The sequence below is a fragment of the Panthera pardus genome, unplaced genomic scaffold (genome assembly GCF_024362965.1).
Source record: "Panthera pardus isolate Hobbes unplaced genomic scaffold, ASM2436296v1 HiC_scaffold_2, whole genome shotgun sequence".
NCBI classification, from domain to species: Eukaryota; Metazoa; Chordata; class Mammalia; order Carnivora; family Felidae; genus Panthera; species Panthera pardus.
Genome location: NW_026526765.1, coordinates 115,461,631 through 115,468,181, shown reverse-complemented (window position 1 = coordinate 115,468,181; position 6,551 = coordinate 115,461,631).

Genomic DNA, 6,551 nt, shown 5'->3' with positions numbered 1-6,551 from the left:
TTGCCAGAACTTTATTTTCATTTTTCATATGTGAATATAAAATGCATGACAGCATAAACACAGAGAGAAGAAATGAAAGTATTCTATTATAAGATTCTGTGTTAAGTTAAATGATATAATACCACTTAAAGGTACACTGTGAAAAGTTAAGAATGTATATTATAAATCCTAAAGCAACACTAAATATGCCAACAATGAAGATAAAATGGAATAATGAAAAAAAATACTGTATTTGTGCAAGAGAGACAAAGAAAAGAGGTAAAGAGGAAAAACATATTGGACTAATAGAAAGTGAGTAGCAAGATGGCAGACTCAAGGTAATTGTGTTAGTTAAGGATTCTTGAGAAAAACAAAACCAACTCTGTGTGTGTGTGTGTGTGTGTGGAGAGAGAGAGAGAGACAGACAGGGAGACAGAGACAGAGAAAGAGACAGAGACAAGAGAGAAAGAAAAAGATTTATTTTAAGTAATTGGTTCATGTGATTATAGAAAGTGCGAAATTTGCAGAGTAGGTCAGCATGCTGGCGACCCAGGGGAAGTATTGATGTTGCAGCTCAATTCTAAAGGAAGTCGAGAGGCAGAATGCTCCTTCCCTAAGAGATCTCAGGCTTTTTCTCTTAAGGCCTTCAAGTGATCACAGGAGGCCCACCCACATTACAGAAAATACTATGCTTCACTCAGAGTCTACAGGTTTAGACACCTCACCAAAGAGGAAATCCCAAAGGTTAAAATATCTCTCTTTGGGGAGGCATATATAGGTAGTAAAACTATTAAAAATGCAAGTGAGTGATTAACACAGAAGTCAGAATAGAGTCTGTGAGAGGGGGCTGTAGTTAGGCAGTGCCTCAGTCTGTTTGGGCTCCTATAGCAAAAATACCATAAACTGGGAGGCTTAAACAGCAAACGTTTATTTCTCACAGTTCTGGAGTCTGGCAAGTCTAAGACCAAGGTGCAAGGGAGCTCTCTGGGCTCTGCCTTCATGACCTAATCACCTCCTAAAAGTCCTACCTCTTAATACCATCACATTGGGGATTAGGCTTCAACATATAAATTTACTGGGGACACAAATATTCGGTGTATGGCTGGCAATAACATGTGGGAGGCTTTTAGGATGATAGCTGTTCTAGCTCGTCACTAGAATGATGGGTACATAGATGCTGACCTTATAATAATAAATAATTTAACTACAGACAACAATAATAACAAAGAGATCTACTGATTTAAATATTGATCATAGCAGAAAAAATACCTTCACAGTGATATCTCAACTGGTGTCTGACCAAATATCTGGGCACTGTGGCCTAGCCAAGTTGACATATAAAATTAACTGTTACAGTAAGTATATCAATTATCATATTAAATATGAATGGTCTAAACACTAATTAAAGGAAGAGATTGCAGACTGGATTTTTTAAAAAGTAAGTGTGTTTATAAGAAACACACTTTAAAAATAAAAGCACAAATAGGAGAAAAATAAAAGGATTACCATGTTAACATTAGTCAAAAGAAAGCTGGAGTAGCATTATTGATATAAACAAAATAGATTTTAGAGGAAAGGCTTATTCAAAGGATGAGAGTTATATTTTATAATGATAAAATTCTCAATTAATTAAGAAGATACAAAAATCTTACATGTTTATGAAACTCAAGATTTTCAAATCAAAAATGAATATAAGTGCACGGAAAAAAAAAACAAATCCATGATTATGATCAGAGATTTCAATATCCATCTCTCAAAAATTAATAAAACAAGTAAGTAGAATATCAACAATTGTGCAGCAGAATTGAGTAATACAATCAACCATGTGGCCTGTTGACAACCACGTGACCCGAGAACACTGCCCCCAACAAGAGCAGTGTGAACCTTCTTTTCAAGTAAACAAGAAATACGTACCAAGAAAGACCACTTTCTTGTCTGTAAAACAAATTTCAATATATTTAAAAGGATTCAAGTCACAATGGTATTTGTCCTCTGACCACATCTGAATTGAATAAGAAAACAAAAAAATAAAAAAAGTCTCTGGAAAATCCCCAATATTTGGAAAATAAACATCACACCAATAAATAAGCCCTGAGTCAAAGAAGAAATCAAATGAGAAACTAAGAGCATTTTGAAGTAAATGAAAAGAAAAGAAAATAATATTATTTGTGAAAATCTCCCTAAGGCAGTAGTTAGGGTAAAATTTATATTACTAAATATGTATATTAAGGAAAAAATTACCAAGATGGAACATATCCTGTGCCTTAAAACAAGTATAAGTATATTTATCTAGCATTACTAGCGCTAGTAACACTTGATTTGAAAACATATTTTCATGACACATTTTGAATTACGATTGCCCATCTGCTGTTTTCATCTTATGCCAACTGCGTTAGACTTTACACTTAGACTTTTCATAACATCAGTGTGTCATTTGAAACACTCACCACAACACTTTGGTTTTTTCAAATGTTGGTATAAGTTAGATTGATTCTTGGGGGTAGTACGGTATGTTGCAACTAGCCCAAGTTTTCATTCAGTTCTTCAATAAACATAAGCTTAGGTGCCTCTGATTTTCCAGTTAACTATGAAGAGGAAGAGAGAAGGGTTCAAAGTAGGAACATAAGAAATGCTTGTTGAATTACTATTCCAATAAGAACAAAGCACTCTATTAGGCTTTTGGCAGAAAACATGAAAAAAAAACCCAAAAAACTTGTTTTCTCCTTGCAAGAGGTACACAGCTTGCAAATAGCAAATTTTTGTTTCCTTACTTGTAGGTGTATTGTAGAGGCTTTGAAACTTTATTGAATGTGACCCACAGTGAACAAAATATGTTATCTCACCACCTAGAAACACACACACACACTATTGAAGTTGCATTGTCATTTTTATTTTATTCTATTCTATTTACTCTGTTTTACTATATTTTATTGAAAAAATAGTGATGGTAACAAAATAAGTTTCACAGCCCACGAAAGGGTCACAATACATAATTTGAAAACTTCTGTACTGTACCATCTGAGAATTAACACTTAATTTTGTCGAACATAAATCTGCGTCTGTGTATGTGTGTCTGTGTATGTGTTAGGTGCAACAATGAAAAGGAAGAGGGATATCTTCAACTCACACTGATCAGAACATTGCAAAGGAGAGTTGACCCTAAGGGCCCACGCTTAACCTGGGCCTTCACAATTTCAATTGTCAGAGCCTCTCTTCCAAATATTCCATAAGATATTGTGGGCAGGATTTGCTGCCTCAAAGAGAAATGGAGAAAAGCAAATCAGTCTTTGAAAAGCCTGAGGGAAGAGGAATCAGATGACACACTGGGGGAGCTCACCATCAGGGCCGTGCCTTCAGGACTTCTTAGTTATTTTCCTTCTTGTCTCTGAGGAATCTCATCTCTATGTTATAGCATTTTAGCTTTCCCCCTTCTCAGTAATTCCCTTTAAAGATTTTCCTTTCTCCAACCTGTTAGTAAAGAAATTCACGTACATCTGTACAGCCAGGGGAGGGATTTTAGGGACAACAAAGGATTAGGGCAAATAAAAGGGAAGCGTGGCCTGACTCAATTCCACCTGTTGGTTAGTCCTAGAGGACAGGCAGTAGCTGCTAGAAGCTGCCAACAGGGACCAGCAGGCCAGTGAGTGGGTAGCTCAGGGCAGACTTCTGAATGCCAGAGAAGAGTAAATAAATGGGCAATTAAGGAAAGAAGTAAGGTTAACAAGAAGTGAGTGCTTCCGTTTTACACTAGAGTATTTGCATGTCTTCAAGGTAGGGAGATTGACACTGGAACTACACAAGGTCGAGGATTGGTCTTAATAGAAATAGCCACAAAACAGTAATTGTGCCCAAATGAAATAGACAAGAAAACTCATCTTACTGGGCATGTGGGATGGTCCTGTCAAAACGAAAACTACATCAGACAAAGTTAAATAGGCAAGGAAGGTTTTATTCAATGCAGTTGCAATAGGTAAGAGAGGCCAGAGCTCAGAATGAACTCAGCGTGGTTGAAATACAAGAAGGAGGATTTTTAAGGTCTGGGTGAGTTAGTGAAAAAGTACTAGAGGAGGGTAGGGGGAAATTACAGGCCATCTGTGTTAGCTCATTGGCTTTATCTAAGGGAAAAATAAACCCATATCTTTATGACAGGAGGTAGTTTTGCAACTTGGAGAAAAGTGCTCACAAAAAGTTAGGCTGCTGCCCTTCCACAGAGATTAGGAGATAGCCTGCCTGGTGTTTCCTGGTGGCTGCATTTCAAAGGGATGGCTCCTGGGTCCTCCAGAACCCTTCCTGGGTTCTGGGTTGTAAAACTGGCAAGGGGTTTCTAAAAACAATTACATCTCAAGGCAACAGAGAAAGAACTTATGATTATAAGATTTCTAAAGTAAATGCTCTAAGATAAGGGAGGTCAGGAGCTCAGAGTCAGGTAGAAGTTTATCTAAATTTTAGTCAAGCTGAGGGGAACTTGAAGGCCATTAAGGTCATCTTAGTCCAAAGAACAGATGAGGAATTCTGTTACCCAGATCAGTGTTCAGACCAGAACATGGGTTTGTTCTTGGAGTTGCCATACAGCACCTTTCCATTTATTTAACCCCCACCTGATCAGCATAAACGGAGTATTCCGCTGGTGTCTTTTTTTTTTTAAGTTTATTTATTTTTGACAGAGAGAGAGAGAGAGAGAGAGAGAGAGAGACAGAGCATGAGTGGGGGAGGGGCAGAGAGTGAAGGGACATAGAATCTGAAGCAGGCTCCAGGCTCTGAGCTGTCAGCAGAGACCCTGACTCGGGGCTCGAACTCACAGACTGCGAGATCATGACCTGAGCCGAAGTTGGACTCTCAACCAACTGAGCCACCCAGGCGCCCCTGGTGTCTTTTACTGTAAACAACAAGGAGCCTTCGGTCTTCATTTAAACCAAAATCGTATTTTACACTCGAGGGTTTTTACCGGTTCCTTTTTACACTCCTTCAAACAGTTTTTTAAGTCGTTTGGAACAAGAGATTTTTTTTTCCCTTTCCTGGCAGCTTTTAACATTATAGCAAACCTGTGTCTGAGCAACTGCAGGTCACTGTCTCTCACAGTGGCAGATCAAGACATTTGCAAACAAGAACAAAAAAATGTGTTTTGTATTTGAAACTGGACTGGATAAACGGTATTTGATGGCTGCTGTATATAGTTTTAAATGGTTTATCCACCTTCTTGAGTTGTACTTATGGCGGGGGGGTGGGGTTGATAGAAGTTTTTAATTCCAAAGTCACAGGACTTTTTTTGTTTGTTTGTTTTGGTAACTGAGCTAAAAAAGGACTCCTTTTTGGTGGGGGCAGATGAAGGCTCCCAGGAGCCCTTTCTCTCAGAGGGAACAAATACCCTTTCCTTATTTCTTTCAGTTGAAAAATGTATGAAGAAACAGTTGCAGTCACTGAAATACTACTGAAGTTGAAAACTTGACTTTTTCTTTCTTCTTTAATAAAAAAACCACGAAAAAAACCTACTTGCCCCTCTTTGGGAGGCTGTGTGTCAGAGAACCAGGGTCACATACACCCCCCTCTTCCTGCTGAGCTGACATTGTTAGTCATTGTAGCCTATGCAGGCAAGACTGCACTCTCCTACAGACATTTCTGCTCTGATCTTCATTATTTCTCTTCTTCTGCTGGGTTGGGGTGTCTTTGCTCTTCTGCTTCTAGTTCGTGTGCAATTAGCCGTGGTGTCGTTTTTTTGGCACATAATAAACACGTTGCAGCAGGGGGGAAAATGGTAATGCTGTCCTATGGCTTCCATGAAATCCTTGAGAAGGGAAAGACTTTGTCCTCTAGCCCAGGATTGGACTGACATTTGTGTGGTGGCTGTTCTATGGGGGGGGGGCGGACACAAATGTCGAGGCCTAAAGACAGGCAGCTCCATGCTCTGGTGGGATTGTGACTGGTTAACAGAATGGGCTAGACTATGAAAGTTCTGTAATTAATGGGCTGTGGAGCTAAGTTTCCTTTCTGTGGGAGAACAGTAGAACTGTAGGTTAAATCCTGTAGAGGATTTTGGTATCCCTGAAAGGTGATAACCATCTGCTTTGGACTACATTGCAAGGAGCTGGTTTTTGAAAATGTTGTTTTGAAGTAACTTGAAACAAAAGTAGGAACAGAAGCCTGACATCCAGAGGAAAAGCCCCAAACTATAGCTTTTAGAATTAAGCCAGGGGGTGAGGCGCCTGGGTGGCTTAGCCGTTAAGCATCCGACTTCCTCCTCAAGCTCTGTGCTGAAGACTCAGACCCTGGAGCCTGTTTTGGATTCTGTGTCTGCCCCTCCCCTGCTTGTGCTCTGTCTCTCTCTCTTTTTCTCTCTCAAAAATAAAATAAAAACACTAAAAAATAATTTAGAATTAAGCCAGGGATATGATAGATGATGAGGAAGTCATAGACTAAGGAATTTCTGACGGGGATGTGATCCCTTAATCTTATTTATTCTCCTCACCCAATACTATTAGTTCAACTGGAATTTGGGGGAGTTTGGAAAAGCTAAAGCTCTTTTAGGCTTATTTCTTTCCTATGATGTTTTATTTCCTCTGGAATCCTTTCTATGC